Raw genomic sequence first — 27,150 nt, forward strand, 5'->3', positions numbered from 1 at the left:
GAGAAGAAGGAGACAAAATCACAGTTCCCATCCGAGACGGGAACACCCCTCCTTCAGTCACTGCCTGAGACAGTGGGCAGGGTTGCCTAGTAACAGAGCTGTTGCTGTGATAAAATAGCCCAACAAAAGCAACTTGCAGAAGAAAGGGTCTATTTTGGCTCACAGTTCAGGACAGACTACCATGGCAGAGAAGTTAAGGCACCAAGAACTGGAAGCAACCAGTCACGTGGCATCCACCTTCCTGGGCAGAGAGTGATGAACACATGTTATTTTTCAGAACCCTTCTCTATACAATCCGGGGTCTCGGTCAAGGAATGATGCTACCCACAGTGGGCAGGTCCTCCTGTGCTGCCCACTGTGTTCATGGGATTAAAAAATTGTATATAGGTCTTTTGCCCACATATATATCTGGGCACCAAGTGCTGTTGGTACATATGGAGGCCACAAGAGGTAATCAAGTTAAGGTAACCAGAATAATTTCCCGCATAAAAGTCCAAAGGTGTATCTCCCAGATGGTTTTAGCTTCTGTCAAGCCAGCAGTTAGTGCTGACCATTGGTATGATACAGGATGAAGAAGACTGAGCCCCAGCAGCAGCAGACTGACATTTGCGGCAGAGCTCATTGTAGATGAGATGGGCCATGTCTCAATGAATCTAAAAAAGTCTAGTTGGAGAAAATATCTTCTCTAACTGCAGCAGAATGGAATTATAAATCACTAAGAGAAAGATCTCTGAAAAAAAAATCTCAACATGTTTAGAAACTTAAACAGCAGGCTTCTAAATTACCCATGTGTTACCGAGTAAATCGAGAGGGGAATTAAAAAGTATTTCCAACAGGAAGAAAATGAAAACAACACATCAAAATTGGTAGAGAGTTGCTAAAGTGATTCTTAGGGAACACGCGGAATACTAAAGCCCACGTTAGAAAGGAGGGCATGTCTCAGATCAGTGGTCTCGGCTGTCACCTGATGACACCGGAAACTGATGAGAAAACCCCGAGTAGGGAGCAAAAAAGAAAAAGTGTCAGAGTAGAAGTCGGGGGAGAAGGAGTGGAGAAATCAATGGAGATTAGCACAGCCCGAACAGTGGTGTGGGATTAGGAAGACATGGGGTGGGTACCCATATCAGGAATGAGGAAGGGGGCAGTTCAGATACTGGAAACAAGATCATCTATCTTTATGTCTATGCATCACCTATGTATTATCTACATATCTATCCATCCTTGTATATACCAATCTATCTTTTATGTACCTATCCATTTATCTAGTATCTATTTCTATCTATTGTCTGTTTATGTATCACCTATATCAATTTATTAATCATTTGTCATCCATCTCTCAGCTAGCCACTGTCTGTCATCTGCCTTCTATCACTTGTCTATATCTATTTATCCATTTACCAATCATCTGTATATCTATCATCTATTTGTTACCTTATAATAATATCATTTATCATGTCTATAATATATATATGCTATCTTTGATCTATCTTCTACCTAGCCATAATCTATTTTTTATCATCTATCTATCTATCTATCTATCTATCTATCTATCTATCTAACATCTAGTGATTGATTGATCTGTATGTCTGCCTGTCTATCCATCTATCCAGCCATGTGTCACTCAGTCATCTATCTGTATTCTGTCCACTTACCCATACACCAACCACCTAGCTATCTATCAGTTGTCTGTCTTCTAACTGGTACATCTTGTATCTTCTATTTACCGTCTATCTACCTACCCATCATTTCAATAGTGAATGTTTGTTTTATGTTTTGAGAAATACTTTGATGTTCAAATAATTTCAGGCTTGGCCAATGAGGGTTCTTTGGTTTTTCCATTCATGGCCCCACAGCCTCATTGTCTTGTTTTTTTTTTTTGTTTGCTGCTGCTGGTGGGCTTGGTTGTATATCCTTGTTTTGTAGCATTATGGGATACCCCCAGACTCACCTTGGGAATGTCCCACCCCAGCTTAGGACCTCATATTTCTAGTTGGAAAATGGTATTTGAATCAGGGTTTGCGTAGCAGGTGTGTCCTCAGCTATCAGGGTTCCACTGCTTTCGGGTCACCGCAGCTCGGAGTCACGGCCAGCACATATTCCTCTTGGGGTCCTCTGGTATTGTGTTTTTAATCTGTGTGCACAGGAATGAACAAAGGTTCATTGTTTTCTACTGGAAAAGTCTAAGAGTTTTAACAAGGGCTTTAAACCACTTTCCTGTCCTTGTATTTTATACGTAGTTCTGCTGTGCAGACTTATCGCTCCCCCTCTTCAACTCTCCTACTTCCCAAGTCCCTGGCAACCACTGACCCGTTCAGTGTCTAAGGTTTTACCTTCTTTCTGAATGCCACAGACTAACAATCTTTGCCAAACGTCTTCTTTCCCTTAACATAGTCACGTGGGAGTCGAACCGCCTTTGCTGACTTGCTGGGTCACTCCTTCGGATTGCTGAGCAACATTCCAGGGGGTGGACCCTTCATCCATGCACCTGCGGCAGGATTTCTTGGGCTGCCCTCTGCTCTCAGCGGGTCCTGAATTTTGGATGAATGATACCAGCATCCATGTGCAAGTTCTTTGATGCTCAGAATCATTCGTGCCATTTGGGTACATACTTGGGGGACCTGATTGCTGGATATTGGGGTAAGACCATGATTAACTTCGTGAGAAACTGCCGACTCACATTCAAAGTGGCTTTTTCATTTTACATTCTTAGCAGCAGCTGAGAAAACAGTAATCAGAGAAAGTCATGTGAGTGTGTTTGTGTATGAATATGTATTATATCCATATATATGGATCTAGATACATGGAAACATCTAGATGCCTGTTATCCTGGGTCTCTGGCTCCATCAGCCATCGACCTGATGTAAGGCTTGTGATTGTCATGGGGATCTTAGCACTAAGTTGTGTCTTCCTGTCCTGGAGGCTGGGCTTTTTGGGGTCACAGCTCTCTATAGAGCCCTCTCTCTTGTGGTCCCCACCTGTTGCTTCCACCTGGGGTGAGGACAGGGGGGCTTTTCAGTTCCAAGAGTTCCTCCTTCCTCCCATTTCTACTTCCCTGTAACAAACAGCTTCACTTAAAAAGCCATCTGGGAGGATGGATGGCCCAGGCACATTTCATGGAATAAGTTTTCAGGGCGAGGAGCCAAGAAATGAAAGGCGCAGCACTTAGGACTCCAGTCTCATTAGGCACTGTAACTCTGGCTGTGGGATTGTATTTCTGAGTTAGATGGTTTCTCCCCACCCCACCGCCTGATGTTGTGAGCTTGGTTTTCATTTGTCTTCCAGACGCCTGGTCCTGGTGCCTCAGGCTGATTTCCTCCCTAGGGGCACCCACCCACACCTGTCTTTCTCCAGAGCTTTCCAGCACGGTCTCTATACCACCTCAGTAGTAGCTCCCTTTCTACACGGGGGCTGAGGGAAGGTTTGGCTTCTGAGGAGTCAGCCTTGGGAGATGTGTCCAAAGTTGAGACAGAGAGGTGACGCTGGGAAGGGGTGATGAGCCCCCTGCCTTTGGAGTCATACATGCAGGTCCCTTGGCACTCAGCAGGAAGGCTGAGAGTCCTGGGCAGGTCCTGGCCTCCAGGCCTGAGAGGTCTATGACCTCAACAGCTGGTTTACCTTTGTGGAACCTTGGTTTCTTCATCTGGAAAATCAGGCAAAACGATCATCCCTACTTCTTCGGGTTGCCATGGAGATGGCAGGACACTATGTGCAGAGGACTAAGCAAGGGGTACATTGTTAAATCACGGGGAAGGAGGCAGAGCAGGCTGGATTGTGACAATCTGAGATTCGAAATCGCTGCCGTTTTTATAAACCCGGGGACTGAGAGCCAATGATTCAATTATTCTAAGATTCTAAGATTCCCCTAGAATCCGAAGCTTTAAGGAGTTTGCAGTATTGTTATTCTTATCTGAGCTCCATGGAAGCCCAAGGCTGTGGACTGATCACATTCTAAGCCCACACCTAGTCAGCGGCTTTCTCCCAGCTGAGAGCTCTGGGCGCTTTCACTTCCAACCCAGGTGCTTCCCATTCTGATCTCCCGTCTTTGCCTGGCTCCTAGCCTTGGCCCCCCTCCAAGGCCCTCTTTTCTCATTCCCATCTTCCCTTCTTCACCATTGTTCTGAAAACCAGGCCCCAGTGGTGGTGGTGTTCCAGATGTGTGGTCCTTCCCTCAGTCTTCCCAGAAGAGGGGCTGCGTTTGAATGGCCATTGTCTCGCTTGTCACAGCCCCGCTCATTAGAGTTGGAAAGGAAACCTAAGACTGCTTGCTTCCTCAGGAAAAGAAGGGGAGCCATTCTGATCTATTTTATTATTTATGGGGCACTGACAGTGTGGGCATGGCCACTAGGTAGAAGGTGAGATCAGCTGAGGGTCTCTCCCGGCCACTTGCTTTTTAACTACCTGTGCCAGGAGCAGATCAACTCTCCAGACCCACCCCTGTGCCGCAGTGCCTCTTGTGTGCCCCCATGCTGTTCATCCCTGTTGGTGGGGTCACCCTTGTTCCCATGGTCAAGGTCTCCATCTCCCACGAACCTTCTGAAGCCCCCATCCATTGTGGAGGACTTCCACTATGCCTGACAAGTTTTGAGTGCAGATTGTACAGAGCTCAGCTGATGAGCTGGGCCACCTCCTGGGCCTTTTGGTCCTGTCCTTCTGTAGCAGCTGCTCTCTGGGTGGCCACAGCTTCCCCACTGGACAAGGACAAAGATGGAGATCTTCCCATCAGCCTGCCCCTTGGCTCTGGTTGCATATCTGCATTGCCCTAGCACCTACAAAGGGGCCCCTTGGGGCTAGCCGCTGCTGCCAATCGTCCCTTCTTAATCTTCCAAATTTCTGCCCCTGCCCACCCAGCTCCAACCTGGGCCATCTGTCTCAGCTCAGCCTTGCTTGTTTGGGGGCTCGTCTGACCCTTGTGTGCTTACACTGAGGGACGGACCCTCACTTCAGCTGGGAGGTGAAGACCCCCTCTTGTATGTCAGCCATTGACACTTGCCTTGAAAGCGGGCTATGTCAACAGGCAAAATGTGCTTAGACCGGGGACCTGCTTAGGCCTGTGATTCATGGGTCAGTGCTCAAATACTCATCCTAGAGCCCAGAAGCACAACTGTGTGGGATGACGTGCAGAGAGAGTGGACCTGCGCGTGTGGATGGGGGTTGCCTACCGTGTGGGGCTGTGACTGGGCTGGTAGAGAGAGGTAGGTCCAAGGAGGCCACCCCCAGAGCGTCAGAAGTCAGGGTCGGAGGAAGGGAGGGGTCAGGGCCTGCTTTCTCTGTACCTCACATTCCACTTGAGAGTTCAGGGAGTCCCCGGGGCAGGAGGGTAGAACTTACTCAATTTAACATGCTGTTAACTTGATTTATGGCGTGCACTATTGAGTCTGATGGCCTGTGGGTCTCTATCAGGCTCTGGCCCAGGTCTGTGCAGAGGCTGAGAAGGGCTGGATCTGCCACCAGCCAGTCCCCTACAGAGGAAATGTCCTGGACACAGCGTGCTCACATTGCTTCCCTGATACACTCGAGTGGCTCCAGCAGCTTTGGGGGTGATACCAAAAATGCTCTCTGTGGAAAACCCAGACCACGCAGACAATACTGCCAATCTGCTCCCACAACCCTCAAGGCAGACAGGAGGGGTAGCGGGGGAGCTGGACACTGGGGTGAGGTGGTTTGTGTCTCCTGGGTGTCTCAGAAAGCCAAAAGACTCTGGGTTGTGCAGGCATAACCATCAGGGGCCACCTGCTTGGGTGGAGGTAGAGGATGGCCAAAGCTACCCAAAAGTTGGCAGCCACCTAAATATTTGGCAAAAGTTTGGGAGTTGGGGACCTAGGGGAAGCTACAGCTGGGGGCACAGCCTCCTCCCACCCTCCGCGTGCCTCAGATGTCCCCAAGGGAGGCTGTGGGTGGTGCTATCTCAGTTACTTGTCTCGCTGTCACCCATGCCTGACAAACGCAGCCTTAAGAAGGAAGGATTTATCAGCTCACAGTTCAAGGCTAGCGTCTGTCATGTTACGGAAGGCACCAAGCCAGGAGTGCGAGCAGCTGTCATGTGACACCCACAGTGATGAAGCAGAGTGCAAGGGATGCTGGGTCTCAGCTGCTTTCTCCTCTTTATTCTTTTTCCCAGGACCCCAAACCATGGATGGTGCACCAGCATTTAGAACGGGTCTTCCCATCACAGGAACTCTAGGCTTCTCTGGCCTCGCCAGGCTCCGGGTCTGGCTCCTCTTGGGCCGCTCTGAAGCCTCTGAACTCATGTTCTGAACAGAGCGGAAGGCAGTCCCAAGGAGCCTTCCCTGGGCACTCTGAACTCTGAGGAACATACACTAAACAAAGGCTGGGACCACTTCAGCTCAGGTGGATGGGTCCATGAAAACTGAACCCTGGCAGGGCACTCCACTCAGGGCTAGTGTTGTGCAGCCATCCTGTTTCCATAGAAACCACAGCCCTCTGGCTGGGTTGAGCCTCCCCATACCCAATCCTGTCCTTTGGAAGGGATAGGTACAGGGCTGGCTGTCCACAAAACTGTGTCCTATCCCAGGCTAGCCATCCAGGGTGACGCCAGGCAGGTAGGAAAACCCAAGCTGGGTAAGGTGGTGCTGGTCACACTCGCGAGCATCTTCTGCCCCTGCTGGGTTTTGATGGAAAGAAAGGAGGCTTTGGTCAGGATAGCAGACCCTCTGGTCTGTCCCTGAGGTCTAATGCATCGTTTCTATCTCTCTAGTTGCCATATACCAGCTTATTCCTCATCCTGTGGCTGACTGTGGGCTGTGTGCCTAGTAACCAGACCTCCTTCCTTCCCTGAAGCCTGTCAAGACTGGATCTCTCTGTGCCCTGAAACTGTTCAATGCCTCCCTTTCTGGTCACCAATCTAAAGCAGTTTCAGCTCCTGATGCCCCAGTCCCACACCTCCCACAGTCCCTATGAAACCATAACCGCATGCTGCCTCATTCATTGACTCTTTTCCCATCCCTGGAACAACTCCCTGACCGGCCCCTACTTCCCTCATCAGGCTCCGGGAGGCACCTCCCTTCCTGTCGCCTGCCAAGAGGTGCCTCTCACCTCATGAGCCTATGGCCGTCCTGCTTGCCCCCAGGGTAAAGTCTAGCCATTCATCCATTCATTCTTCATGTGTCTGATAGATATTTAATAAGCCCCTGCTTCGTGCCAGGCGCAGGGGACAACACAGAAGAAAGGACAGGTTCTAGGCCGAGGAAGCCGGGCTTCCCCTGCGAGAGACAGGTCAGCGGTACCTGGTTTATGACTTGGCAGTAAGTGTACAGAAGGCATGGTTAGTATTGATATTTTCGCAAAGACTTAAAGCAGGAGAGGCAGGGAGCCACGGGAGTGTTAGAAGGGGAGCCTTCCAGACAGAGGGAATGCTTGCCAGCTCTCACTGCACCCAGCAGCTCCTGGTTGAATTCCTCTGCTCATCAGTCTCTATGGTGCTGGCCTGAGGTGAACTGTGCTGGAGTCTCAGTGGGGGAAGACTTGTTCCTGGAGGGCCAAATGACCAGTGCACTCTCTGACTTGTGAACTTTTTGTCTGGCTTGTGTATTCCTCAAGAAGATATATATGTATATATGCCCAGCATACAGTAGGTGCTCAACAAATCACTTGGGGGGGGGGAGAAACTGAAAGAATAGCCATGGAGGAAATCAAGAGGCTCACTCGGTCCCTATCCACTGTGCAGAAGGAGTTGATGCTGCTCCTGACTTCTTGTGGAGGGGGTGGGCTCTATCCAAGGTTCCCTCCCTTGCCACTCCCTCCCACCTCAGTCCCTTCCCTTCCTTCCCCCATTCTCCTCCCTCCTTAGCACCTTCTCCCCAATTTCCCCTCTGCTCCCTCTGTTACTCCCCTCCTCTCCCTCTCCCTCTCCCCTCTTCTCCTCTCCCTTCTCTTCCTTCTCCGTCCTCCTCCTCTCCCCTCCCCTCTTTTCTTCCCCCTTCTCTCTCCTCTGTCCCTTTCCTTTCCCTCCTTTTCCTTCCTTACCTTTCCCTCCCCTCTTCCCCCTCCTTCCCTCCCCTTGTTGGAAAGCACACCTTGCATAATCAGAGCTAGCAATTACACTCCCATCTCTGGTCCTGGCTTCATAGACTCTGGGCCCGGAGGAGAGGAGCCGTTTCATATTTAATCAGTATTAGTTCTGGAATGCCCTCAGGGGAGCTGGCTCACTTCAGGGCTATGTGCTTTAATTCTCCCTGATGCTAATTAGATCAGGGAGAGAACCTGGGCTCAGAGCAGGACTGCTGTGGGGTCACTCATAGCAAGACAGAGAACCCTACCCCAACTCACCATTGCCTCACCCAGACCTGCCCACCCTACCCATCCTTAGGCCGTTAGCCCTCAGCCACAGGAGAGAGCAAGGGAGTCCTGGCCCAGTGACCGGCAGGTCTCCTAAGGGAGGGCAATACCCCCCTCTGTGGTGTGTGTGTGTGTGTGTGTGTGTGTGTGTGTGAGAGAGAGAGAGAGAGAGAGAGACAGAGAGAGAGAGACAGAGAGAGAGAGACAGAGAGAGAGACAGAGAGAGACAGAGACAGAGAGAGAGTAACTGAACCTCATATCCGACATTACCTCTGCCAGCAAGCAACAATTACTCCAAATACTGTGTTCTTGACCACTCAACCCTAGGTGTGGCATTGGGAGCCACATGGCCACCATTTCTGCAAGTGAGGACATCCAGATCTTCTTTACAGGTGAGAGAGGGAGGCATAGAGATTTTTAGAAAGGCCACAGAGATATCCAGGGGCGATGCCAGTTCCAAGTTCTTTCCTGTTGTTTCAGTTTTCTCTAACTTAAACCAACTGAAACAGTGCATGTGTGTATGTGTGTGTGTGTGTATAAATATTTATTGTGTATGTGTGTATATGTAAATTATGTATGTTGTATATATATGCTATATTCACATATATACATGTGTAAAAGTGTATATTATGTATGTATATATGTGTATGTGTAAGCATATGTGCACACGCATCCACCTGGAGCTTTCTTTCTCGGCTCTCTCCCGGCTTCTCGGAGCAATTCTTCCTGGATCACCTTGTTGTCTTGCATGCACACTGGGCCACTATGCTCTCAGCATCTGTGTGTCCTCAGCCGTTCTCTTCAACAGTCCCAGCTTTCACCTTCAATGCCAAGCAACCCAAGTCTCCAGTCCCAGGGTAGCAAATAAAGAGAGGGAGGTGGTCTGGGTTTAGCAATTGTGAATTGTGTGACCTCTGGTCTCTTCCCTTCCTTGAGCCTCAGTCTCCTCACCTGTAAAAGGGAAGATGGCACCTGTCCCCTCCTGGGGACACTGAGGTAGTCAGGAAACTCACACATGGATTTCCAACAAGTTGGAGGTCTGGCATATAGCAGGTTGCATACAGCAGGTGTGAAAACAGCAAGTGGGCATACAGCAAGTTGCATACAGCACAACAGGTGCGCATACAGCCGGTGCTCATACAGCAGGTGTGCATACAGCAGGTGCACATACAGCAGGTGTGCTAACAGCAGGTGCCCAGCACATCCCCCACCCCACATCTCCTTCCTGTGACCTTTCCCTAAGTCTTGGCTCCCTCCCCAAACCTTCAGCTCAGCACTCTGGGTGGATCCCAAGGGGAGAAGGGGGTTCCTTTAGAAGGCTGACTGAGGGAGACGCTTGGTCAGAGATGAGGGTGAAGTCAGGGAGTGAGACACAGGACCAGCAGGGGAGGAGCTGTCCAGCTTGCTGTTTTCAAGGGGACTGAAGCCAGCCTTCAGGGGTGGAGGGAGGGGTATAAAATGGGAGTGGGAGAGTTCACAGAAGAGGCAAGCAAGTTATGTAGACATCAATTTATGGGGCATGGGAGCTACCCTTGAAGATAGACAGAAAGTGCTCTTAGGATACCCCAACTCCAGTCCAGACAACCAAGCTGCAGCTAAATATCTGCTCCCCTGCAAATGGGGTTGGAAGGTTTGTTGCCACCTCTCCAACCCATGTTTAAATGTAACGGAATGCACTGCTGTTGAGACTCTGAGGAGGTGAATAGGCTGGGTGGGCTACCCCCTCACGGGTGGATTTAAAGCCTTGATATGAGGACTTGTAGAGTGGGCTATCTCTCTGTTTCTTGCCTCCTCCCATCCTGTGTGTCAAGAAGATCCTCCCCAGATGTCTCACCTTGAGTTTGGGGTTGTCAGCCTCCCGCAGGTGAGAAGAGAGGTCTTTATTTGCTGTAAATCCCTCAGCCTCAGGGGTTGTGTGATAGGATCACAGCGTGACTAGGAAGGGGGGGGGTATTCTGTCAAGACATCCTTGTCTGCTTTTTTCCGTTGCTTCTGGACCACGCTGACCTGTAGGAGAAGAAAGGACAGTGTTTCTAGGAGAAGATGACCCTAGAGTAAACAAGTCCACGCCTTGCTGTGGGCAGGGCACATAGTTCGTCTAAAATGACCAGGTGGAGATGCTGTTACTCCCTCACCCTGAAGATGCCTACCGGATAGATGCTGGCTCTAGGAATCAGCTGGGGGCTCTAGAAATGAAGAGAGGCAAGCAGACACTTGGAAAGAGGGGGTACGAGTAGGGGGTCATTCTGATCCATTCTGGTCATTGCATTAGATACTGCACTGGGCTTGCTGCCAGAGACTCGGAGCCCTTAAGGGCCCATGCAGTGTTTAAGGGCTGAAAACAGTCCCAGGATTCAAACTCCATCAGGAAGCTGCCGCACCGAAACGGGTACATGTTCAATTAAATGCCTGTAAAATGCAACATTGTCAACTAGTCACTTTCTGCTCCGCTTGGCTCTTACACAGTTACATAAACACAGACTTCATGTCAGCTCCTCAGATCTTTGGTTTGATTGGAGAGGGACTCCTTGCTCACCGTGTGAGGATCTGGGGGTGAAACCCAGAGAGCCAGGGTACAATTGCCAGGGTGGGAACACAGGCAGCAGAGCTGGGAGGGAGAAACAGCTTGTTTAGGGGCCCACAGTGAAGGGAGCATGGACGGAAGAATGGGGTGAGGGAGAAGACATCCATGGCAGGAAGAACACCAGCAAAAGGACAGGTCACCGGGGCCTGGCACGGAGGGCATGGCATCGATGAATGGATTTGATCATGGCTGTCTATTTCCTCCTTGAGACTCTCCAGCCTGTGTTCTCTCCCAACATGAAAGTCCAGTTCTCTGCTTGTCCTTCCAGGGTTAGGCTTGAGGCCTGGCATCTCAGAGGCCGATTCCCCTGGCTGTCTTTGCTGCCTGCCTCTGCTTGGCTCCAGATGCCTGGTCCTAAGAACTCTTGGAGCTTCAGCAGTAGAATCCTGGAGATCAAGGAGAGGGAAATAACAAACCGCTAAAGGCAGTGAGTCAGGACTCCCTGGCAATGCCATTGGCCAGCTGTTTTGTAAGCCACATGTGTTATCCTCCCTCTGACATCTGGAGGATAAATGGATGTTTCTACCCACAGAGTCAGGACAAAAACTGCCAGAAAAGCTGGGAGTTGGGGGAGGTTAGAGGTAATGAGTGAAAGAAAAGGGAGAGAGGGGCACCAGGCCACCTGGGAGGAAAAACTTGTTTCCAGAGCTGGGTTGGAGTTGAGGATTGAAAGAGGATTGAGTGACCAGGAAACACTGTTGGAGCAAAGGAGGCAGGAAGTGTGGAGAAATCACAGGCCTTGAGCAGAAGGTTGTGTTTTGTGTTATGAGAAGGTCTGCTGACAGGAGAGAATGCAGGCTGGGTTTGGTGGCCTCTTACACAGCACCTGGGGAACAGAGGGACAGGCTAAGTGGGGTTATAGGGCAAGTGAACGGAGCGCTTTGAGAGCCGCGCCCCTCGCAGCTTACCCTAACCCTGGAGCTGGCTCTGCACACGGCTATGGATCAAATCCTTCCAGGGGCCTTCTCAGGTAGAAACTGGCGTCATTCCTGTTTAACGGAAAAGGAAACTGAGGCACAGAAAGATCCAGCCCAGGCCCAGTAACATCAGCTAGCAAATGAAGGAACCAAAAGTTGGTGCTGAAGTTTCTCCAGCTCTTAAGTTCTAAAATCTCAGGGTCCTGAGAACGTCTCAGATCTTGTTTTTTTAATTCTGAATCCATACTTTAATGATGCCATAAATATGAGGTCCTGCATTCCTAACGTACCACGATGCTGGGAGCCTTCAAGTCTCTAATCTGGTGCTAAGTCTCAGGATCTAAGGCGATTGCTTTAAGATTCCCTGTGTCTAAAATTTTATAGGAAACACAGGGAGTTATTTAAAGCCAAGCAGCGGGCGGTAGAACACTTCCTCCTTTCCCCAGAGCGAGCCAGCAGGTCAAGGCTATATTTCGGAGAGCCTGAGCTGTCTGTCTCCACCCCCTTGGCCCTGGAGGCAGGCTGGGGAAGCCAAAACTCTTGCTATTCTGGGCCCATTAATTTGAGATGTCCTCAAGAAAGGTGTTAGGGACCAGTGTTTGGAGCGGCAGGCTGCTGACCCACAAGGAAGTCTGTAGGGAGAGGTGAGCTATCAGGAGGCGCCCACTGTAGGCCAGCGGTATGCAGGAGGATGTCAGGGTCGCGGCAGGTAGGCCTGTAGGGTGGGTCCTGCATGACGGACTCTGGCATCCCTTTCCACCGCCCCCATGCTGGTCCCTGTGCTCTCTTCTGTTTCCCTCGTGGTACTTAGACCACTGTCCAGAGTGGTCTTTTCCATCTTCTCTTTTTCTGGCTCCCACGACTCATTAGCCACCACTGAAATACCAGCTTTTGGGGGGCTGAGAACCAGTCTGGACCACAGCAGTAGACATCTGTTCTGGGAGTGAGTGGCACCCCAAATGACATCTCAGCCCCGGACCCAAGATGTCACCCACCTGGCCTCCTCTCCTCACGATGACCCAGGGCAAGGGACGGCCTCTCTGCCCTTGCCTCTATGAGGCAGAGATGGTTATAACCATGTTCACCTCATCTCTTCAAATCAGAAAAAAAGGGGTCTCAATTAATCCCCATACTGTCCTGCAGATATGTGACAGCTGTTACTATGACATCAATACCACCCTTATACCTCTCTAAACCCCCTGGGGGGCATCAAAGCCCCTCCCAGACTGACCTTTGAACTCTCAACCTAAGCCCCTTGTCCCTCACCAACCATTGACAACCCAGCCTCCCTCTCAAGAATGCCCTGCTCCATCATCCTGCCCAGATGCCTTTCCCATCATAGTCTCTGCAACTCCTGCTCCCTCCTCCTCCTCCTCCTCCTCCTCCTCCTCCTCCTCCTCCTCCTCCGGCCCCTGCAGTCACCTCCCCCACCCCATCTTCCAGTGCTTTCCCTAGGTTCCTGAGACCTGACACAGCTCAGATAGCAAACTGACACTCCATGGGTTTTTCCAGAGCCCAGCTGCACAGGGTGGGTTTCCCTGGATCTGCGCAGGAATGAGATGCTTGGTTTCCATTCTGCTGAGCAGGCAGTCCCTCACTCCTGTCTGCAGCATGGAGCCATGGTTCCAGGAGGTGCCCTCCCAGGACAGCAGGGGCCTGGCCTTCTCGGGCAGCCTGGGAGCTTGGTTGAAAAGGGAAAGTCGTTTATCAAATTCTTCTGGCCCTGGTCCTGAGGGGAGCAGGTGAGGCAGGTAATGAGGTTGTCAGGGGAACGGAGGCAGCTGGTATTGATGCTGCTCAGGCAGGAAGTGGCATGGGCCTCAGGCTGTGGCCAATGAGGTGGAGCTTGGGATGTTCCAGGGCTATACTCCCCACCCCCACCCCTTCTGAGAGGCAGAAAGAAAACTGGGATTAAGCCTTGGTTGGTGAAAATCTTGGTTGTACCAGCTCTAGCCTGTAGGTGGCGCCGCAGGTCCTCACAAATGCAGTTGGGACTATTGGCAGGGCGGGGAGTTGGGAGGTGGAGGGAGGGAGAGGGAGAAATTGGGTAGTGGGGCATGATATGAGAAGGTAGGAGGAGGTGGTAGAGGAGATGCTACTGCCCTATAGGACACTCTGGCTCCCCCGCCTTCAGGGTGAGATCAGTTCCATGGCCCACTTTACCCTATAAGCTTACCTGCTGTGGGCCTCCCTGTCTTTATAACCTTTTCCTTTCTCCGCCACCCCAAACTCTCCTTGAAAAACTGCAGCCATCACCCAGGGTCCAGACCCCACTTTGCCTAGGGGTGCTGGTTGCTGCTGTATAATAATCTCCTCAACCCTGCCCTGGGGGGGGGGCTTTGCACCTTCAGCTCTCAGCACAGACACACCTCCTAACAGGCTTCCCTACTCCCACCAGTGACCCAGTGTCCAGGGTCAGGCCACCCTAGGCTCCTGTATCTCAGCTCTGGTCACCTAACAGACTAGATGCTGCTGGGGACAGAGACTTGTGTCCTGGTGTAGCCAGCCCAGCAGATGCTCTAGCTATAGAGAGCAGCAGGCAGTGCCTGAGGGGAAAAGTGGTGAAGGTGATGACGGCCTAAGGATGGAGACAAGGAAGGAAGAGCATGGACCGGGAGGGATGTGCATGGGAAGTGATACTCAAGAAAGAGAGGAGGAAGCAACAGTGCCTGGGTACACGGGCCCTGGACTTCCGCTGGGTTTTGTGCACTGCTAAAAGGGAGTTCTGTGGGTTCCTTGAGACCTGCTGACCCTCTCACTGCCAGGAGGCTCCTGCTTACTAGCAGATCGGGGCTTCCTATGACTCAGCTGTCATAGCTGCTCAGCTCAAGAGGATGTGGAGTTGGTGCAAGGACGCTGGTCTCCAGGGTGGGGCTGAAGGGAGCACAGGGCTGGGGGCGGGGCTTGAAGAGAGACTGAAGAACCTGAGCTTTGCTTTTGGCCTTTATTTCTCTTTATGCAGGTTTGACGTCTTCTCTCCTCTGGGTCTCACACACAGGTAGAAACCTTATAACAGCTTCTTAAGATGCCTATGGTCACCTCTCAATGACCCTAAAAATGTGCACTCAGAGACATAGACACACAGACACATGCATGCTCACACATGTGCACAAGTACATGCTTACACATGTGCAAAGATGCACGTGCATGCAACACACACACACACACACACACACACACGAAGAGAAGCCAAGATCTGCCTGCCCTCCATTGCGGTAAAGCAACACAGTCGCCCAGCTTGAAGAAGTTGTTGCCTGGCTCTTCTGGCTTGAATCTGGCATCAGTAGCAGCCCCATCTTTGCCTCCCATAGCAACCGTTCTTCCCAAAGGCAAAGCGCCAGTATCACAGTCTTCTCTGATCACACACCCGCTCCTCCAGGAAGCCTTCCTGACTGCTGCGCCCAGGCTGAGAATTCCTAAATTTCGGCTGCATTGCTTGTCCCAGTACACAACTGGAGTCTGCTTGTCTGTCTGTCTTCTCCCACTCTCCCTGGACTTCATCCTCCTACTGGTGCTGTGGAGTGACCTTACCGTCGCCACCTGCCTCTGAAGCCCAACACAGCTCTTGCACCAGCCAGGCTGCAACCCTGTCCTAACCTGCAGCCCCTTGGCCCAGTGCCCTATTCTGTCCTCTCGCCTGGAGTCTGCCCAAGGGACGGGAACCACCAGAGTCACCCACAAGGCCCATGTCCATCATCTGTGAGCTACGTGGCAGGCAGGATTTACCTCGGCTTTTGGGATCTTGGTATGTTTTTCATCACCGAGAGACAGTTTGCAGGCCAGGGCAGAACAATTTAATAAAGTCTTTAATAAACTCCCCGGCAGAGGCGGTCGGGAATCGCTGAGAGCAGGGCATAAAGGGGAGCCAGGGATCTGCAGTGACTGCTCGAGCAACAGCAGCTGTCAGCAGGCGTCCACCAGGTAGGAAAGGCCATCTGGACTTCATTGCTCCTGGCAGCAGAATGCAGAGCGCTACAGATGGGGTAGGGGGTTGCTGAGCCTAGGAGGGGCTCTGAGGCTGGGGCTTCTGAGGGGAAGCAGGGCGGGGTAGGTGATGCCTGGCCCTAGTAAGCCAATTGGCAAAGGGCTGAAAAAAAAAAAAAACCCTTTTCCTGCGTCAAAGTAACTGATCCCTTCCAGGCCTGGCTTTCATTAGCCTAGGCTTCCTGCTTCTCACTGTCAGGGGCCCTGGAACCACCGCAAAGCACACTGGGAAATGGGGCAGGGCGGGACAGCGTACAGGGGCCCCCACCCTGTACTCCCAGGGGCTGCTGATGTTATCTGTGGGGTCTGCCTCCGGCCAGATGCTGGGGCAGGCCTGTTGGACCTTCCTTGGACTTGCCAGGGCTAGTGTTAAAGGCCCCAAGGCTGCAGCCCTGGTCTTTTGTCCACCCTCCACTTTCCAGATTCCACCCTCTCTTCTGCCATGACCTTGCTGGGGCCCAGTGGGCGAATCTTCTGTTTGCTTTGGGGCTGCGCCAGGTGGAATGCTCTCGGGTCCCTGTGTCCCAGGTGCAGGCAGGTGGCAGAGCTAATGGATGCTCTTCCCTTCCTTCCCCGTCCATGCTTTTGTGTTTGTGGTCCTCGGAGAAGCCTCTGAGTAAATATTAATAATGTACCGTTGTGTACATTGGCTAGGAACGAGAATGAATCACTTCTCACTCGACTCCTGGACTCAGAAGGAATTGTAACCACGAAAACGATGGGGGTAGCCTGCGCAGTGGTGAAGGCCCTGGCAGATGGAACCGAGGCACTGCCAATAGCCTCTGTCCCACAATGATTGAATGCTGAAACCCCCTAGCCCCACCCCTGAACCGAAGCCTGGACTTACTTCCATCAGCACAGAGGTGTGTGTGTGTGTGTGTGTGTGTGTGTGTGTGTGTGTGTGAGAGAGAGAGAGAGGGGGGGGGCGGAGTAATAGGCAGGTTCAAATCCTCCCTCTGCAGGGCTCCACTGTGTGGCTACAGCCATGGTTTCTTTTCCTGTCTGTACACCAGGTTCTGAGCTAGATGCCTCATCCAGCAGGCAGGCTGGACACTTCCACAGGCTGCTTACAGCACCCCATCTTCCTGATGGAGGGATGTTATTGTTTGAGACAGACTCTTACTATGTAGCTCAGATTAGTCCCCGACTCCTGATCCTTCTGCCTTGCTCTCCTAAGTTCTGGAATTACAGGTGTGTGCCACCACACCCACCCTGAACAGCTTGCGAGTGCAGAGACATTGGAAGGAACACAAGTTTTCCTCCAAGGTGCTGGGGCCAAGAAGCAAACGCAGGCTGGCTGGAACAGAGCCCGTGTAGAGAGGCACAAGGCGGCTTGGCAAGGCTCTGGCACCCTGCTGGTTCACAGGAACATAACAGACTCATGGTCTGCCCAGAGAGTGCCTCCCCATCCTGTGGATGTGGAAGCTGAGCCCCGTGGAGGGCGTCTTCTGAAGACCCCCTCACAAGGGGAGGAGAGAGAATCTGAGCCTGGAGTGAATGCCAGCATCAGCGTGAGATGGAGCAGGGGCAGAACAGGGTGCTTGAGGAGGACTTGGGGGCTGGGATGGAGGGAGAAGCCACTGGACATGGCTGGGCAATGGCAGGGTCATGTGTGGTCAAAATGGACCTCACGGTGAGCACTTTCTGTGTACCCAGACCTTGCTACAGCCTGAAGTGTGTCTTCTCATTTACTCATCAGATGACCTATGACCTAGCGCTGTCACAGCTGGTGAAGGGAACCAGGATCAAGCTAGGATCAGACCCCAAAGTCCCCCCTGTTTGCTGAGCACAGCTCAACCTCTATGCCCTGATGGAGCTTCTGCTTGAAGAACCACCCCCACCCCCCTCACACTCTGCTGTGTGGCCTATAACCAAGTCACTTAATGTCTCTGAGGCGCCTTTCCTTCATTTATAAAACGGTGATGTAATATACATAGAATCAGAGACAGGGGAAGGTATTTTCAGACCTAAGAGTTCTTTAGGGGAGAGCAAGATTTGCCAGGTAGAAGCTCAGGTGGACAGAAAGCAGATAAGATACACGGGAACCTGCTGGTCTTGGGCTCTGCAGAATCAAGGCTCACATTTTTTGAAACCATGGGGGAGCAGAGTTGGGTAGGGGAAGATCTGGCACTCTTCCCTCTAACTTCGCAGGCCTCCTTTAATGGATGAATTCAAGACATCTGGTGTGTGTGTGTGTGTGTGTGTGTGTGTGTGTGTGTGTGTGTGTGGTAGGGGCATGGACCTGGAAAGAGAGACAGCTGAACCTTGCATTTGGCGTGACCTAAGAGACACGGCCAGCAGCACAGAGGGACTATGCTTTGGAGCAGGACCCCAGGCCCTGGCAGTGCATCGAATGTGGACCAGTAGGGCTGGAGCCCATGAGAGGCACCACCTGGATCCCACACCCACCTTGCTGCCCGGATGGTAAAACCACATCTGTCCTTCAGAGGTCAGTCTTGCTGTGTTCAGGACTCTACCCTGCACAATTCTCCTCCCTCAGCATCCTGTCACCCCTGCAATGGGAAGGTTCCACCCTTTAGTGAAAAAAAAAAAAAACAAAAAAACCAAAAACCAAAAACCAAAAAAACCAAAACAACAACACACACACACAAAAAAAAAAATCAAGACCACATCCTCCTGGGTCGAGCCTGTGCACTGTTATAGTTCCGTTTCTGTTGCTGTGAAGGAAGAATTTATTTGGCTCTCAGTTCCAGGTTACATCCAGGGAAGTTACACTGACTGACAGGAACTTGAAGCCAATGGTCACAGTGCACACAGAGTTGAGGGCGGAGAAGTAACAGACACCTACAAACTAGTGCTCAGCCCACTTTGTCTACTCCTGTGCAAGTCAGAGTTCCCTGCTTAGGGAATGATGCCACCCATGGAGGCCTGAGTCTTCCTGTCTGAATTAGTGCGACCAAGACAATCCTCTATAAACTCACCCAGAGACCAATCTGATCTAGATAATCTGTCAGCAAGAGTCCCAGGTGAAACCACAACCAACCCCAGAGAACTTAGACAACAATGAGGACACCAAGAGAGACTTACATAGATCTAATCTACATGGGAAGTAGAAAAAAAGACAAGATCTCCTGAGTAAATTGGGAGCACGGGAACCTTGGGGGAGGGTTGAAGGGGGAGGGGAGCAGAGAAAAATGTAGAGCACAATAAAAATCAATTAAAAAAAGACTCCCAGGTGACTCTGTGCAGTATCAAGTTGACAATTAGAACGTTATCACAGGAGGGACACAGGGTATGGAGGACAATTCCAGTAGTTGTTGGTTGCAGTTATCAGTGCCCACAAGACAGGCCCTGGGAATACCAAAGACATCAGATTTTCACCACATCCCTAGAGGGGGTTATTGTTGGTGTTCCTTTTGAAAAGCTGAGGACAAGATGTGCACCAGACAGGGAAAATGGGTTTTCAAGGGCACATAGGAAGCTGCAGAATAGGCAGTTCTGTTGCCTTTGGGCTTGTGTCTCTCGAAGACGTTTCCCTCTTGCAACATCTGGAACCTTAGTTGTTGCATTAAAAGGGATTGTTACCTGTTGTGAGAATTAAACCACATCAGATGTAACTTGGGAATACCCCCACCCCCGCATTGCTTTCACACTCTGTCGATCCTGTCCTCTTGGTGCACAGATGTTTGTTATTTCAATTGATGTCGCCATGTTTTGAGGCCACTCTGAGGAGCAAACTGGCAACGATCAAGCTCTAGTTAATTTTACCCCAGACTGAAGCCCACGCCCATTTTCCATCAGGGCTTTGTGACTAGCGTCTTTGCAGAGGAGGGGGCGGGTGGTACTCCGTGGGAAAGCCCTGTCTTGCCCCATCACATGACCCCAGTGCTTTGGAGACCCACTGCAGCAGGGAGCGGATCTGCAGACCTGGATCTGGGAGACATCGATGTTCCACTCCTGTCTCCAGCCTCCATCAGGGATGAGGCAGTGGCCCACTGTGTGGAAGCTCGGAACCTGGCCCCCAAGTGTTCTGCACCGTACACTGCTGGCTTCTTCGTGGGCTGCCTCTCCACAGCAGGCAGGCGCTGCCTCTGAGATCAGTGCTTAGATTCCACCCGGACCAGTTCACAGTTCCAGAGCACCCAGAGAAGCCTCCCGTCTGGGCCAGGAGACTGACATTTCTTTCTCCTTGACCTCCCTTCAGCTCTGACTCTTTTCATTCACAAAACGTCAGTGTCTGGGATGTGACGATGGTGGGTTGTGGTTCTGTAGCCCCATCCCCACCCCCAAGGGCAGCGTGTTCAGTACAGGGTCTACCAGCATCACATGGAGGCTGACCACTGATTCTCTTCTTGTCCCTTAGACCATCCATCCTGTGTGACCATTGCCAAAACCCCCACCCTCTTCTGTTTTCTCACCTAAGGTTTGACCCAGCATGTCCCCTCAGAACCCTAGACAACATTCCTATTCTTGCTCCAGACCCAAGATCCTCACCATGCCTTATACACAGGTCCAGATCATTGCTGGTCCCTTCTATGGGAGCAGGATATGAGCCGTACTCCTTGGGTTTCCTTAGCTCAGCAGTGACAGAGTGGTGGGAAGCTCCCTCCCCCACAAGAAGGTGCTGGTCTCCATTAGTATGGACACCCATCTCTGGTCAAAGAATACCTCATTCTGCCTCTCCCATTGAGTGGCTTCCACTAAGCTAAGCAGATAACATGGAGATATCCAGGGGAGGCTGGAGGAAAATCAATAAGTAATAAAAGTTAACATGGGAGCAAATGAATTAGCAGAGGGAGCCAAGAGAGTGTCTGCCATGTGAGGCATGCCGGGCTCTCTGGGGCCCGGAGCCTGGTGGAGATTCTGCGCTGAGGACGGTAGGAGGTTCTGGGAGTTAGATATAGGAACCCCCTGCTGCCCGGCGGGCTCCTGGTAGCCTGACCAGGTGCAATGGGAGATGATGGGCTGGAAGCCTGGGAGCACTTCAGCACTTTCATTATTGGACCCATTCATCCACTCTGAGGCTACAACCTTAGCGTTAGCCTTCTGCAAGCCAGGACGGTACCTGGTACCGCAGCGTAAGCCGTTACTCTGCCTGTTTCACTCCTTGTTTGCCGCGCACTAGCCGAGCGTCTCGGGCCACTGACATAACCTCTGTGCCAACTTCTTTTGGTTTCTTTGTTTTGGTTTTGATTTTTATCCAGGGTCTCACTATGTAGCCTTGGCTCATTATGCACACGAGGCTGCCCTGGAACTCGTAGGGACCCGCCTGCCTCTACCTCCCAGCTGCTGGTGTTAAAGGCGTGCACCATCGCGCGCCAGGCTACACCAGGTTCTTACATCTGCAAAATGGGACATGTTAGTATAGGTGTTCTTACCGGAGCGGTCGAAGAACCAAGAACCACAGTTCACACAAAGGGCTTGTGTGATGTGGGCACAGGGTCAGCTCTGGATAAATACTGAATAAATTAACTCTCTTACTATCCTGGACCCTGCTGGGACCAAAGGTATCTCAGCTTGTCCCTTAGGGATCACAGAGCAGGAAGCCACACTCATGGAGGTGGAGGTGGGCAGCTTGCCCAGACTCTGACCTTTGAAGTGGACCCAGGCATCCACTGCATATCCTTGTGCCTTGCTCTGACATCCCACAAGTACCTCCCATCTTTTCAGCGGGTGGACCATCACTCCACACAGACAGAGGAGGAGGCCACAGCGTGAGATATAGACAGCATCAAGTCCCAGATCCCCAAAAATGACAATTTGGGTTCAGCTTAGGCTGGACTCTGAGAACCCGGTGAACATTCAGCACTTCTCAGAGACCATGCAAAGTGGGTTTCTGTTCGCAAGGAAAATCCATCATTTCCTTATCTGCTCCCACAACCCCCCAATCTCTGGAGAAGGCATCTAGTTCTCTGTTAACTCAGAGGAGCCTCCAATAGAGCAGAGCCCCTCGCTGGTTCCCAGGCTGTTCCAGCTAACCTGTCCCCTCCCACCGGAGCGAATCCCTTCATCACTGCCAGGACTCTCCCACCAGTTTTGCTATCCTCTCTGCTCCTATAGCCCTGACAATTGGCACCTTCTTCCCACCTTTTCTCTCTGGTCCTCTCCCTATCCCAGAGAGGTGGACTCCCTCTGACGCCTCTGGCTGTTTTCTCTCTCCTATTCACAATAAAAACCTCCCACTATAACAATAGAGTGGCTGTCTGCAGTCTTTTTTTTTTTTTTTATTGCGATGCACCTCCTTGCATACAGAAAGCTTGGATATGCCTATGCCTAACCCAAGATTACCCAAATGGTTGATGAAGATTTGAATTCAGTTCTGACTACAAGAGACAGAGAATCTAGCAAATGCAGAAGGTGTGTGTGTGTGTGTGTGTGTGTGTGTGTGTGCATTCATGTTTTTGTTTATTCTGCTTTTTCTTGCCTGCAAAGAGATTCAGATGTGGTGATTCTCGGCTGTGGATTAGGAGTTCCTAACACTAAACAGGACCCGGCTTCATTCTGTCCTGACATCTTTAGTATGTGTGGCTTCTCGTCCTCAGGTTTGAACTGGCTGCTATAGCTCTAGGTGTCAGGTCTGGGTAGGGCTTAGCAGGCAGATGAGCTGTCGGGAACAAAGGCCTAGGAGGGACAGGGGGAACAGGACACATTAGCAGGACTGAAGAGGTCCCTGTGGCCCAGGCAGACCCTCGAGGGGATGGAGTGATCAAGGGCAGAAAAGACGGAGGATGAATACAGAGGGCTCGGAGAGACCTTGGCAGCTGTGTGGCTGGGTTTCACCTTGAACCCGAGCAGTAGGAAGCCCTGAGCTCTGGGCTCCAGCCCAAACACAGCTCAGAAACGCCCCCTGCTGAAAAGGAAAGCACGGAGCATACAGGTTAGTGATGGTCGTGGCCGGCACTTTATTAATTAGGCGTCCCGAATACATTAAACCTGGGCATTTAATTTAGATTTACAGGGATAATTTGGATTTATGGGACTAGTTATCACGCGTTAAGTACAGAAATGCCTGTTGGTTTCATAGGCGACATTTCCTGAAGCACGTGAAAGAAAACTATGGACCATTTAATTACCTCCTGTGAGCTCGGAGTTGCAGGAAGTCTGGGGAGGGACCCACGTCCTCCAAGTGTGGGTGCTCCTGGGGATGTAATCGCTCCCTCCATTGGGTGGTGGTTTTACAGACCCTGGGTGATGTCAACCCCTCCAGTGTCCCTGTACTCTGGGCTCTTGCTGCTGTCAGACAGACCTGGATCGGGTGGGAACCTCCTAAATGGGAGTGTGCAGTCAGGTCCTGCCTAAGCTTTAGTGTCCCTTTTATAATAATAATAATAATATAATACATGGAAGTTTCCAGGTAAATAGCACTCTGGGAGCCACGGCTGAGACCTACAGGGCTGGAACACATGGTCATGCTTCTTAGTCCCATGTGTCTGCTAACTGTCACTCCTCATCCTGCTGGCATGTTGGGGACGGAGCGCCAGGTGCACAGACTCATGGCAAGGCCCAAGTCATACACCGCACAGCCTCGCTAGGCAGATGCAAGGCCAGCGAGGTGCTTGACGGTTCCTCTGTAAGAGGACAGATTGTGCTGACATACTGACTTGAGGGGAAGACAAGAGGGGGTTACAGCAGGGTAAAGAAAGAACACATACAGACTTCCATTTAAGGACAAAGCCAGTGTTTGGAACAGCTGCTCGGTGGGACTAAAACCATCCAAAGAAAGTGTGAGTGCAAGGCCTCTGACTGGCAGAGCTGGGACACAGGCAATGAGGGTTCACAGAGCAGCTCCTGCAGGGCACGGAGGCAGGACGCTCTGAAAGGACGCATGAACCAAGCACAGTGGTTGCTGGGAAATGGGGGTCACTGACTCCTGGGACCCCATGCCCTCATTCCAGTGTGGCCCTATCCCGAAGTGGGAGGTGGCCAAGGCTGGCTGAGCTCTCTTCTCTAAGAGTTCCACACTGTGTAGCCAAGCATGGTGGTCCAGCCTGCCCGCTCCCCCGAAGATGGGACAGAGGCTTGAGATAGCTCCTGTCCATTCTCAGGCTCCTCCCTCCTGCCCTCACCCTGGAAATATTTGCTCCCTGGCTCCACACCCAGCTTATGTGCTCTGGGTGGAGATGCTAGGAGGGACATGGTGGAGCGCCCAGGGAGCCATACACGGATTGGGCTGAGAAGCAGGGGTCCCAGGGCAGCCTGTGATGGCGCACCAGCATGTACCGAGCACTTGTTCTATGCTGGGTGATGACACAGGAGCTTTACATACATGAGTTTTGTATGCTCTGACCATAAACACTGTTCACAGGGTCCTAGTGTTCTGGTTTCCCTTGAGCCCTGTCAAACCTGTTCACAGACTCACACAACTACTGGGTGACTTCTAGTCACCCATCTAGGATAGACAGCTTCATCAGGGAACTTTCAGGCCCTGTCACCATGGCTCAGAGTCCACCCTCAGTTAACACTGATATCACTTATCCTGTCCTTTGCCTCTGCCTTCTCAGGGTAATTTTAGACCTCTGCCCTCCCAAGCCCTGCATCCTCCCCAAGTCTGTCACTCACTGCCCCTTCAGTGCTGGAGAAACTGAGGCTACTGGGTACTGGAGTACTGGGTACTCCGCCTTATTCCTCTGGTGAGAGCCCCAGCCTCTGACTCCCATTGGACCAGTCCTCTTCCTCTGTGTCGAGCTCCATCATTCAGCATTCCCCAATGACATCCCACCTTTGACCTCAAAATAAACCCTTTCTCTTGACTCCCCAGCCTGAACCCCCATCTGCCTGCCCATCACTAGCCCCTGCTGATCTTTCTTTCCTCCCGTCCCATCTCTTTTTTACACTAACATCAGGAGCCTCCTCTTGTCTGCACCTCCCACCCCAAACAGGCCAGTCACCTCTTTCAGAATAGTGTGGCAGAGGCTCCTGCTGTCTCAACCAATGTCCTCGGGACCCATCCCGACTCGTCTTGTGGTCGCATCTCTTTCTAGCACACCTAGACCTTCCAGGTCCTCTTCTCCTCTCAAGCCCAGGTTTTCTCTGGCATTTGGACACACGCACGCTCAATTGTAAGCAGTGACTGACATTCGAGTGTGCACTGGAACACACACTAGGAGTGGCCCTTCCCCTTGGGTGGTAGTGATGCTGGGGGCCTGTGGGGAAGACCTTTGTCTCCCTGCTTTCCAAGCGGGTGAGTGTGATCCTCACTTTTTGTAGACATCTCGGGTGGGGGGGGCTCTCCACCCTCAGTGACACACACCACGATGCCTCCTCCGTTGGCTTTTCTCCCCAGCCTCACACTTTGCTCCTTGCCTGTGTGGTCCTGAGAATCACCTTCCAAGCACTGGCCTGCTGGAGTCACCGTCTAGGACAGACACCTCTAGACTTGGCACCATAGGAGCCCTTCCTCTCCTTTTCTGACATCCATGGTCCTGTCAACACTGTAAATATCCCGGTGACATCAGGTTCGTTTTACTCCTGAGTGCCCACCGCCAACACGGTGCCCTGCCAGAGAGACACGCTGTTAAATATTCATTGAGAGAGGAGGGAAAGGAGAATGAGCGCCTGCGTGGGAAGAGTCTCCAGTGTTCCTCGGCTGTCTGGTCAGACCCTGGGAAGCATCTTACACTCAGGAGTCTGTATGGTCCTCTCAGAGTGGGCCCTTGCCATAGAGGATCATCTCCTAGACGCCCGGCGTATCTAGTGTGTCACAGCCCCCATCCTCTGTGACACCATCTGTTCCATTCAGCCCAGGGAGCCTTCCTTCCCTAAGGCCTCCGAGGAAGGAGGGATTCCCGCTGCAGTTAAATCTGAATTAACCTCCCAGCACGTGTCACTCTGGGGGAGTCAGTGTTTCCGTTGAGGCTCACCTAGGAGGACCCAGAAAAAACACGTGTTTGCAACCGATGAACGTAGCGTGGGGTGAGGGATGATTACTTTTGCATTCCATATTTGGTTCAAGTGGATCCAGGGCTCAGGGGCTCTAGAGAGACAGTTAAAATTGTTGTCTGTAATCTGAGCAGGAGGAGGTCGGTGAGCTGCATAGCCCACGCTGGGGTAGGCTGGCACCCTCTGAGAGTGTCCAGAATACTTGTGACACTGATCCGTATTGTCCCTATCCCCCAAGGACCTGGCGTCAAAGTCCTGATAAAGACCAAGACTAGACTAGCACCGAGCCACGGAGCCCCAGTGACTCATCAACCAGAAACCTCTGGGACCAAGAATGGGACATCCCTAAAAGGCTAACCATTCTCCCGCGGTGTCCACCTTGAGAGGCAGGAGGAGAGATGCTCTGCTGGTTCCCGGGCAGTTCTGTATCCTTACCAGGAGCATCATAGTCTTGGAATGGAGCCATAAGCACCACCAGGAGCAAGTGCTCACAGACGCCGTCAAGGCGACCCCCTCTGGGAAATGCTGTGGGTGTGCTCGCTCCAGCTCGGCACTGTTACAGGTTGAACTCCACTCAGTTTCAAGAACCACATCTTCCTCGAAGCATGAACTTTCTAGATCCGCCTTCTACAGATCTTTCTGGAGCAGCGGTGAGAAGAGAAGCTACCATTTGAAGAAGAGAAAGGAGGAAGCAGGAGGAAAGGGGCAGAAAGGACTTGTGTTTGTTGTAGCCGAAGAATTCACTAGGGATAGAGTAGGGAAGGTGTGTAGCCCGAACTGTTCACAGTGGCAGAGCAGACTCGGACGCATCTACGCTACTGTCATTAAGTGGAAAAGGCAATCAAGACGATGCCCTGTGAGTCAGAGCTGTCGCTCCCACAGGCACCAGGAGTCCGCCTCTATAGACCGTGGTCCAGCTCAGCGTCCACTGTCATCTCAGGAGACCTCTGTGCAGCTTTCTGGAAGGGACACTCAGGGCAAATGGTAGTCGTAAGACTATCAGCTCTTCCTGTGGGTCCAGGGTCCCACCACTTGGGAGGGTGCTTGGGGGATCCACTGACTGACAGGGCACATTCTGTGCCATGGCCTGTGCCAGCCACCGACCTGCCTGCAGGGACGGCTTCTCAAGTCCCTCCTCCACTCAAAGTTGCCGGCAGCTCTCCATTCCAGGTTGGAGAATTGCTCAGGGTCTGGCAGCAGGGGCGCAGAGAGACTGTGGAGCTGTGGAGACTCATATTCTTCGCCCATTCCCCCAACATGCATAGTCCAGGTTGGCCTAGAACCCAGTGTATTGCTGAGGGTGACCTCGGGCATCTGATCCTCCTAACTACCTCCCAAGGCCTGGCATTTCAGGGGTGCAGCACTGTACCTGGTTTACAGAGGGCTGGGGGTGGAATCCAGGGTCTCATGTGTGCTAGGCAAACACTCTACCGATGAAGCCACACCCTCCAGCTCCAGCTCATAGACTTTTTAACAGCTTTACAGCCCCTGCCTAGGTGGCTCCCATCTCTCATCCTGGAGGTTAGGATG

This window comes from Alexandromys fortis, unplaced genomic scaffold, assembly GCF_014885135.2.
Source record: "Alexandromys fortis isolate MF-2015 unplaced genomic scaffold, M_Fortis_MF-2015_v1.1 scaffold_26, whole genome shotgun sequence".
Classification (NCBI taxonomy): domain Eukaryota; kingdom Metazoa; phylum Chordata; class Mammalia; order Rodentia; family Cricetidae; genus Alexandromys; species Alexandromys fortis.